We start from the raw sequence: 11,237 nt of genomic DNA, 5'->3' as shown, positions 1-11,237 counted from the left end.
AGTTCTCTTTTGGATGTGTTGCATTTTTTTAAAACCCTTACTTTCTGGCTTAGTATCAGTTTTAAGAAGGTTGACAAAGGCTAGGCAGTTGGGATTAAGTGACTTGCCCAGGATCAAACAGAAAGTTTCTGAGGCCAGATTTGAACTGACTTCAGGCTTATTAGCCCTTTATCCACTGTTCTATTTAGCTACTCTGACATGTTGCATTTTTAAGGCTTATATTATGTCTTGTTCTCTAAAAGAGAGGGGGAGATGCATGACTATCTGATTAGAGAGACTGGGCTAGATGTAGAAATCTGGGGATCATCTACATAGAGATGATCGTAGAACCCCTGGGAGTTCAAGAGTTCACCAAGTGAGCTGGTGTATAGTGAAAAGTGAAGGGGGCCTAGGATGGATTTTTGGGGTATACCTGTGGTTAGTGGATAAAGGTCCTGCAAAGGAGACTGAGAAGGAACAGTCAGAAAGATAGAAGAACCACGAAAGAGTAATGTCATGAAAACCAAAGGAGGAGAGAATATGAATGAGGAGAATATGATCAACAGTGCCAAATGCTTCAGAGAAGTCCAGGAGAATGAGGGCTGGTATTGTTAACTTTGGAGAGGACCATTTCAATGGAATGAAGTGGAAGGCAGATTGCAGGGATATTGGGGATTAGAGAGGAAGTGCAAGCACCAGTTGTGAACAGCTTTCTTTAGCAACAAAGAGAAAGTTGTGGAGCTGGCTAGGGTGGTAAGAACAAGTAGGGCAGGGATGGCAAACCTTTTAGAGATAGAATGCTGGACCCCACCCCCAGACCGCATGCTATGCCCCCTCCCCCCACAATGCTGGGTATGTCCTGTACCCACCTTACCCCATGCAGGGGAGGGAAGAAGTGCTCCCCATTAGGCTGCTAAGCAGAGGGGTGGATGATATGAAAATGTCATGAGGCATTGTTGGAGAAGGGGAGGAGAGCAGTTTCCCAGCGGTCCCTCTACCTTTCTAGTAACAAACACTGGGGATGGTGGGGGAGAGAGGGAGGGTGTCCAAGTGCCTGCAGAGAGTGCTCTGTGCACCATCTTTGGCATCCTTGCTATAGCCTTGCCATCATTGAATTAGGGTTTTTTAAGAAGATAATGGGTATGTTTATAAGTAGTAGGGAAGGAGCCAATAGAAAGGGAGAGATTGAAGATAAAAGAAAGAGATTAGGGATAATAGTGGGGGAAGTTTTCTAAAGAAGTTAGGCCGGTATGGGAACAAGAATGCATATAGGATTTGTTTTGGTGATGCCTTAAATGCCAGGCAGAGGAGTTTGGATTTTACTTGGGAGGCAAGAATGGCACAACTAGATCTATGCATAAGAAATATTATTTTGGCAACAATGTGAAGGATGGATTCAAGGGGGCAGTGAATGATGGTGGGAAGTCCTGTTAGGAGGTGATTGTAATAGTTCAGATGGGTAGTAATGAGAATCTGTACTATGGTGCTGAGTGCATTAAATCAGATAGGCAAAAAGGCTTTGGTAATAAGACTGACACCATCCCATCTTTCCAGCCTTCTATTATTCCCTTCCATTCATTCAATAATCCAGCCCAAATGTTGGAAGACTCTCCAGCCTCTGGCTATTTCCTAGGCCAGGAATGCTTTCCCTCCCTCTCAGGGTTTACTAAATCCCTGTATGCCCTGTAAAGCCCAAGGTGGCAGCCTCCTCTCACTGTTGCCTTCTCAGTATGAGCCTTCTTCCCATCTTTCTTCAGTGCACTTATGTAACAATGTAGGGTAGAGTTATTTGTCTTGTTGTCTCATCCATCTGGCACAAGGCTTCATAAAAGTAGAGTTGCTATCTTATCTAGATTTGTATGCTACCCCAGAGCAAGGCTCTCTGTATACTTAATAAGTATTTGTTGTTTTGTAGTGACCTGGATGATGGATGGAGCAAGGTCACTGAAGGGGCAGCAGAGGGTGGGATAGGATAAGGGTTAGAGGTCAAGCAGTGCCTGCTGGTTGATGGCCTTGAGCACCTTCTATTACATACCAGCAAGGGTGCATACACTACTTATAGTGATCTGGAACATCAGATGCATCTGAAAAACACCAGAGGTTTTTAGAGGCCTAAAAATCAGGTTTTTATAGGATGTGACATATAGCTAAGGAAGCTCTTCTACAGCAGACATCATAAAGGTGCCCTATCACCAAGGAGGAGTGGATGACCTGGCAATACCTAGTCTGCCCAGGTCAGATTACCCTAAATTCTGCATTAAATTCTAGTGGCCAGGTTTTAGGAAAGCTATTAACGTCACGTCCAAGCTCTAGAGCCCTCACCAGAAATGTCAAAGTAGGCTTCTGGATGAACTACAATTCCCAGAATGCGTTTTGTGGCCCCTGGACTCCATTTCCCAAAAAGCTCCAGGGCTTCACCACGGAGGTGGGGAAGGCCTTGACTCGAGGAATTTTTTCCTGAGCTGCCCCGCTTTCCTGACCTCGTTTCCTGCTTTGTAAAACAAAGCGGGGATGAACTGGATGGCTCTTCAGAAACCCCTCGGCCCCAGCGCTGCTGCCCAATGACCGGAAACGGTTCTGTTGGTCCGAGAATCTGCTTATTCTTACCCCCACACCCAGAATCTAAGGAACAGGAGAGGGAGAGGGGAGAGCCCTGGGTCGGGTGCTCTGCCCCGGGACCTTATTTTATCTAACGCTTGAGTTTCCCCGGTCTTTTTCTGGAGGTCCAGGCCTGGTCAGGATAAAGAAAGGTTGCCATGGAGACACATCCCATAAACTGGGCCCTGATGTGGAAGACAGTGGGTACACTCCCTCCCCTCTCTCAGCAGGACGGCACGGAAGACGCCGGGAATGTGTCACTGGGCCCTTCCTGCGCAAGCGCACTCCAGATTGGTGGCCCTTTTTTGTTCAGGCATAAAAGGCGTGTCCTACGCTCCGCAACCCCATTTGGGGTTTTGTTGGCAAAGATAATGGAGTGGTCGGCAATGTCTTTCATATCAGCTCATGTTTCAGATGAGACCGGGGAAAACAGGGTGAAATGACTTGCCCAGGGTCGCACAGTAATCATCTAGGGTTAAATTTGAATTCTCCGGATCAGGCCCGACTGCCCCCCCCACCCCACCCCCACCCCCCGCTTCCAGTAAAATGAGCTGGGGAAGGACATGGCAAACCATTCCAGTCTCTCTGCTAAGAAAACTATAAATGAAGAATCCTGAGTTCAGATGTGACCGGAGACACTAGCTCTGGAGCCCTGGGCAGGTCACTTAACTCCCATTGCTTACAGAAGGTAAGGGCTTAAAAAGAAAACAAAATCCAAATGAATCAGAAACAACTGGGGAAAAAATAAAACGACTAAAGTATATGTGAGACGGTATTCAGTTGGAAAACACTCCCCCGAAATAGAATAGTCCAACGTTTGCACGACTGGCCCCCTAATCCCCGTATCTGTGGTCATGGCCTTTTCATCTCGGTGACCCCATAAAGAGCCGACCCAGGTTTTGAACCTTCAGAATCCACAAAAGCCACTCCGTCCCAGTAGTGACAAGGGCTCCGGGGCGGGGCCACGGCGAGCTGGGAGAAGGGAGGAGGAAGTCGAGGGGCGGAGCCATGGAGGGCAAAGTGCTGGGCAGGCTGGAGGTGGCGTGAGCGACCTCTGCTGCTTCTGGAGGCTTTTGAAGATGATCAGTCAACAAATTATTTTTTGCCTCCAGTTTTACTTTTCCCCTCCAACTGCACGTGGAAACAATTTTTAACAATTGTTATCTGACATTTTGTTCCAGATTCTCTCTCTCCCTCCCTCTTTTCCCCATTCCCTAAGATGGTAAGTAGTCTGATATAGGGTATACCCATGCTGTCATGTAACATGTATTTTCCTATTCCTCGTTTGGTGAAAGAAGACACACATCACACATGCCAGAAAAAAATCATGAAGGAAATAAATTAAAGATGATATGCTTTGATCTGCAATCAAGCTCTGATATCATTTTTTGACTGTGGAGGAGCATTTTTTAAAAATCACAATTCCCTGGGGGCAGCTGGGTGGCTCAGTGGATTGGGAGCCAGGCCTAGAGACAGGAGGTTCAAATTTGGCCTCAGACACTTCCCAGTTGTGTGACCCTGGGCAAGTCACTTGACCCCCATTGCCTAGCCCTTACCACTCTTCTGCCTTGGAGCCAATACACAGTATTGATTCTAAGACGGAAGGTGAGGGTTATTTTTAAAAAAAATCACAAGTCCCTTGGGGTTGTCTTGGAACCTTGTTTTGTGGATAATGGTTTTGTCCTTCATAGTTGATTATTGAAAGATATTTCTGTTACTATATACAGTGTTCTGCTTCTGCTCACTTCAATTAAAAAAAATATATTTCTTTTTAGCTACCCGTAGAAACAATTTTTGACAACTGTTCCCACATTTTTAGGATTCAGATCCCCCCATATAGTTTGATATAGGTTATACCAGTGCGTTCATGCAATACATATTTCTATCTTGCTCAAGTGGTGAGAGAAGACATTACACAATAAGCAACTCAAGGAAATAAAGTGAAAGTTGGTGTGCTGTAATTTGCATCTAGTGCTTCAACAGTTCCTTCTTTGACTATGGATAGCATTTATTATGAGTCCCTTGTGGTTAGCTGGGAAACTTGCTTTGCTGACAATATATTAGTCCTTCACAGCTGATCATTGTTTATTTCTGTTACTGTCTACATTGTTCTCTTGGTTCTGCTCACTTGTCTTTGCTTTGGTTCATACAAGTCTTTACAGGTTTTTCTGAACTCATTCAATTTATCATTTCTTACAATGCAATAGTATTCCAATAACCACCTATCACAACTTGTTCATCGGTTCCCCAAGTGATGGTCAACTCTTAGTTTCCAACTTTTTGCCACTACAAGAAGAGCTGCTAAAAATATTTTGGGACAGGTAGCTCCTTTTCCCTTATCGCTGATGTCTCTGGATACAGACCCAGAAGTGGTATTGCTCGGTCAAAGGTTTGGGGCTCTTTGAGCCTGGCTTCATCTCGTTCTCCAGAATGATTGTATCAGTTCATAGTTCTACCAACAGTATATTAGCATCCCAATAGTTCCACATTGGCTTCAACGCATATCATTTTCCTTTTTGGTTATGTAAGCCAATCTGGTAGGTGTGCGGTCCTATCAGAGTTGTTTTAATTTGCCTTTCTCTAATCAGTAGTGATTTGGCTGCTCACTTTGCATCAATTCATATAAGCCTAGGTTTTTCTGAACTTATCCAGTTCTCCAGACTTAACTGATAGGTCTTAAGTTCATTATGTAGTTACTATTTACTGAAGAGTATAAACTTACCCTGTTCTCCACATTTATTAAAGGCTTAACTAGCATCATGCTCATTGCTTGAGGACACAAAGGAAGTTGAAAACAAGCCCCCCCCCCCTCCCCCCTTACCTCAGGACACAAGAGAGAAAGGGATCTTATAATACTTTGGGAGGTGGGAGCACATTCATCCCAGTGCCTCAACTGGGACCTCTCCCTGGTTCTTAGCTTGTGTTTTGTTCCATATTCTCTTCTCTCTGACCAGAGTGACCTCTTCTATCATCTCTCTAACCCTGAATCTCGATTTATCTGCTGACTCCTTCCCTGTGGTTTTCATCTGGCTTCCCACCTTATCATTCAACTGAATCTACCCTCACCAGAATCACAAATGATTCCTTCCTTCCTCCCTTTCTTCCTCCCTCCCTTTCTTTCTTTCTTTCTTTCTTTCTTTCTTTCTTTCTTTCTTTCTTTCTTTCTTTCTTTCTTTCTTTCTTTCTTTCTTCTTTCCTTCCTTCCTTCCTTCCTTCCTTCCTTCCATTCTTCCTTCCTTCCTTCCTTCCTTCCTTCCTTCCTTCCTTCCTTCCTTTCTTTCTTTCTTTCTTTCTTTCTTTCTTTCTTCTTTCCTTCCTTCCTTCCTTCCTTCCTTCCTTCCTTCCATTCTTCCTTCCTTCCTTCCTTCCTTCCTTCCTTCCTTCCTTCCTTCCTTTCTTTCTTTCTTTCTTTCTTTCTTTCTTTCTTTCTTTCTTTCTTTCTTTCTTTCTTTCTTTCTTTCTTTCTTTCTTTCTCTCTTTCTTTCTTTCTTTCTTTCTTTCTTTCTTTCTTTCTTTCTTTCTTTCTTTCTTTCTTTCTTTCTTTCTTTCTTTCTTTCTTTCTTTCTTTCTTTCTTTCTTTCTTTCTTTCTTTCTTTCTTTCTTTCTTTCTTTCTTTCTTTCTTTCTTTCTTTCTTTCTTTCTTTCTTTCTTCCATCTTAAAATTAATATTGTGTATTGGTTTCAGGGCAGAATAGTGGTAAGGACTAGGCAATGGAGATTAAATGACTTGCCCGGGGTCACACAGCTAGGAAGTATCTGAGATCAGATTTGAGCCTAGGACCACCAGTCTCTAGGCCTAGTTCTCTATCCACTATGCTACCTAGCTGCCCCTATAATGATTTCTTAATTGCCATGTGCAATGGTCTTTTCTCAGTCCTCACCCTTCCTGACCTCTCTGCCATCTCCTGACTTTTTTCTTTCTAGGTTTTCATGGCATAGCTTTCTTCTGCTTCTCTTCTCTGTCTGATTGCTCCTTTTCAGACTCTTCTACTGGATCTTCATTCCGGTCACACTTACCAACCCTGGATGTCTCTTAGGTAGTCTGTCCTGGACTCTCTTCTCTCTGTACTATCTCACTTAGAAATCTCATCAGCTCTCATTAATTATCATTTCTATGCAGATGATTCCCAGATTTATGTATCAAATAATAACCTCTTTCCTGTGTACCAGACTTATATAATCAAGTACTTTTTGGATATCTTGAACTGGATAACCTGTAGACATCTCAATATGGATATCTACAGGATAACCTGTAGAAACTAAATATGTACAAACAGAATTAAAAACTATCTCCCTCCCCTCCACACACACAAAAAAATCCTCACTTTCTTTTTTTTTTAAACCCTTACCTTCCATCTTAGAATCAGTCTTTGTATTGGTTCTAAGGCAGAAGAGTGGTAAAGGCTAGGCAACTGGGTTAAGTGACTTGCCCAGGGTCACACAGCCAGGAGGTATCTGAGATCATATTTGAACCCAGGACCTCCCATCTCTAGGCTTGACTCTCAATCCACTGAACCACTCACCTACTCCCTCCCCCCCACCCCCATTCTTCTCACTTTCAAAATCACTGTCCAGGTCATCCTCAACTCCTCACTCACACTCAATCCCTTGTATCTTCTGCCAAGTCTTATCTTTTCTATTTTCATAACACTCCGTTCCAGTGCTCTACCTAATGCCTAGTAGGGATAGTTTCTGCTACCTAGTAAGTTCTTGCCCTTGAGGAGCTTTTTGATCTTGGGGAGGAATGTAGAGTGGAGGTTATTGTGTATAGGTGTACTGGAGGATACTGTCTATGGGAGAAGATACATAGTAATTTGAAGAAATAGATTAGGGCAGGTGTTCTGGAGGAGAAAGAAGGATTCTAAAGAAAAGGAGACCCAAGACCAGAGAATTTGATTTTGTTTTCTGTCCCTTGGAACTCACTATTAAGACAAAGGAGTGAGGCAGCTGGGTAGCTCAGTGGGTTGAGAGTCAGACCCAGATATGGGGGACCTGGGTTCAAATCTGACCTCAGACACTTCCCAGCTGTGTGACCCTGGGCAAGTCACTTGACCCTCATTGCCTAGCCCTTACCATTCTTCTGCTTTACACAGTATTGATTCTAAGACAGAAGGTGAGGGTTAAAAAAAAAAGACAAAGGAGGAGTCAGGATTTGAGGCAGTTACATTACTAGGAGATTGGGGGATCTTTGCTTCCCTTGACCTCTATCTTTATAGAGAACTTGGAGAGCTATACTCAGGTGACTTTTCTACTCTGGTCCATCTAAGACAGGATGCCGTCTCCTTTCAAGTCAATGGCACACAGTTTTTAAGGGCTGTCTATGCCCAAGACATTGTGCTTTCTTGTGAGGACACAAATGTAAATTTCCATGCCCTTGGGAAGCTCCCATTTGAATGGGGGAGAGAACGTACAAATAATTTAACTTTATTTAATAATTTCACATACAGATCAGGTAGATAGAGGGTAACCTTAGAGGGGAACTAGTAGCCTGGAGAACTGAGAAAGGCCATCTGTGGAAGGTTGCCTTTGAGCTGAGCCTTGAAAGAAGCCAGAGACTCAAAGTCAGAGGTGAGGAAGCAGAGCTTTCCAGGAATGGCAGTACAAAGGAAGGACAACATTTAGGCCAGTGTAGCTAGACTGCAGAGGGCACGGAGGGGAATAAAGTTTGAGAACACAAACAAGTTAATACAAGGTAATTTGAAGAGGTAAAGAACACTAACAGATGTGGAAGATTAGCAAAAGCTTCATGGAGAAGGTAGCTTCTGAGCTAATCCTTGTAGGAAGATGATTTAAAACAAAAAAAACCCTCTTACTTCCTACTTTAGTAACAAGTCTAAGACAGAAGGGCAAAGGGCTCAGCACACAGCTGGGAAGTGTCATCACATTTGAGCCCAGGTTCTCCAGGCTCCAAGCCTGGTTCTCTCTCCAATGCACCACTTAGCTGCCTCAGAAGACACTGATTCTTAGAGGCAGAGTGGAGGAGAGGCAGAAGCATGGCTTGACTGCTTATTTGGGGGAAGAGCTGGTACAGTGTGGCTCCAATATAGAGTTCATACATGACACACACTATAAATACCTCTTTAGCACTGTGCTAGGCAGTAAGGATTTGAGGGGAAAGAGACCAAATATGAGTGATATCCTTGGTACAAGGAGCTATCTAGTAAGTAAGCCTCTCCTATCAATGCAGGTCTCTAACTGCTTTGCGGTCTGTCATCTGAGGTAGTGAGAGGTTCAGTAACTTATCCAGGGTCACACAGCCAGTGTATGTCAGAGGTAGGACTTGAACCCAGGGGATCCTGCCTCTGGGAGTACAACAATAAAAACAAAGCAATTGCTACTCTCTAGGAGCTTTCCTTCTGGTAGAGGAGAGAGTATAAATCATGTGAAATACCCCTCACCAGATAGCTAGATTATGGGAGGACTTCAGTACCAGGCTAGGAGTTTATACTTTTCCCCCTAAGGTAAGAGAACGAGAATTTTGGGGTCAAATTGGTGCCTTAGGAAGAGAACAGGAGACAGGATGCTGGGGGAGGGGGTGGGGTGACAGGAAGGTAATTGTGAGGGCCAGATCCAGGGGAGAGGAGAGATAGATGAAGTGAGCTTGGCTTGAGCTCCCTCAAAGAGCAGAGGAAGGTATGTCCAAAGGATGGCAAACTGAAGTGTCAAGGAAGCTGGGAATTGGGAAAGGCCATACTAAGTGGCTTGTTTTATCTGCGAGCCCAGGACCATTGGATATTGTTCCTTGTCCAACAGCTTCAAAGAATTGTTCCTTCAATAATCCCTTAAACTCTGCTTGTTGACCTTCCAGACAAGTATCTCATGGGATTTTTCTTCTTTAGCTCCTCACAGATTGAGCTTGAGCAGCATGACCTTTGGGAAATTATACCAGGTTTTGAAACTAAAAACCTTCTTGCTAGATGAGGAACATGGATATGCCTAGGAATATGGAGTCTGCTTAGAGATCAATTCTGACTCCTTGTCCATGATTAAATTATCAGGGGCAGCTAGGTGGCTCAGTGGATAAAGAGCTGGCTTAGATGAGGAGGAGGGCTTATCTTGGATTCAGATCTGGCTTCAGATACTTCCTAACTGTGTGACCCTGGGCAAGTCACTTAACTTCTTTTGTCTAACCCTTACCAAAAAAAAAAAAAAAGATATTTTCATACTATTCATCTATAGATTTTCAGATTATTTTGATGTGCTATTCAGTTTTGCTAATATTTTCTCTTTTACTTTTTTCCTTTACTAATGATAATAATAACGTACATTTATGTGGTGCTTCAAAGTTTGCAACACACCTTTCATAAGTGCCATGGATTTAGGGCCTCACTGCAGGCTTGTGCCAGGGTTAGGGTTAGGATTAGGTCAAAGACATGGGGTGCTCTGATGTTGGCTTAAGCAAGGTCCCAGGGTCTCAAAGTTGGCTTGTGCCCAGGTTTAGGACCCAGTGCAGTAAGTGAGAGGTGGATAGCTTGTACTTCTCTATGCACAGTTTTACTTCCAATTCCCATCTAGATCCTCTCTATCTACCTTTTAAGTTCTTTTCTGCAAGAGAGTTACTTCACTCAATCTCCTTGTTGGTTCTCTAATTCCAGGATTTGTTCTGAGGCACTATTTTAAGGTTGGGTTGAGAGGATTCTTAACGTGGCTCCAGCTTTCTGGGTTGCTACTCTGCCATCTTGGCTCTGCCTCTGTGGAAGCTATTATTATCTCCATTTTATAGATGAGGAAGCTGAGGCAGACAGAGGTGAAGTAACTTGCCTAGGATCACACAACTAGGAAGTATCTGAGGGAGATTTGAATTTAGGTCTTCCTTGTTCCAGGTCCAGCACTCTATCCACTGTGCTTTGCAGCATTAAAAATGTTATTGTTGTATGGGGTGACTCTCTGGGAGCAATTAAGAGGAAGGATAGTGAACAAAATTTTGGAAATGTAAAGAATAAAAGATATCAGGAAAATTTATTTTTAAAAAACACATGGAAATTGATGGGGGAAATAGAATGACTGTCCAAAATTCAAATGATACCAAAGGGAAAGGGGAGATTACCTATACCTAGAATATTCTCCTTCTACTCCAACTATTGATTTCCTTTGCTTCTTTAAGTTCTATCATCCCATCTTTTACTAGAAGTCTTCCATAGCCTCTCTTAATTCAAGTGCCTTCCTTTTATTAATAATTTCATATTTATCCTTTATATAGCTTGTTTCTACATTATTGTCTCACCCATTAGATTGTAAGTTCCTTAAGGGCAAGGATTGTCTTTTGCCTTTTTTTGGTGTCCTCAGCAATTAGCATAGTGCTTGGCATATAGTAGATGCTTAATAAATATTAATTGACTGATCAAATAAAACATCAAGTAAAGGATAAGAAGGGACAGGTAGAAGGACTAGGCTCTCCCTGGAAGAAGCCTGGGAGGGAATAAGTTAAAGAGACAGGTTTAAAACCCTCCAGAAAGGAAGAAGCCACATGGCTCAGTGGATAGAGAGCCACACCTAGAGATAAGAGTTCCTGGGTTCAGATTTGGCCTCAGATACTTCCTAGCTGTGTAACTCTGGGCAATCACTTAATCCCTAGTGCCTTAGCTTTACCACTCTTCTGCCTTGGAACTAATACACAATATTGATTTGAAGGTGGAAAGTAAAGTTTTTTTTTAAGTTTT

This window comes from Monodelphis domestica, chromosome 3 (genome assembly GCF_027887165.1).
Source record: "Monodelphis domestica isolate mMonDom1 chromosome 3, mMonDom1.pri, whole genome shotgun sequence".
Classification (NCBI taxonomy): domain Eukaryota; kingdom Metazoa; phylum Chordata; class Mammalia; order Didelphimorphia; family Didelphidae; genus Monodelphis; species Monodelphis domestica.
This window is presented reverse-complemented; position numbering follows the sequence as displayed.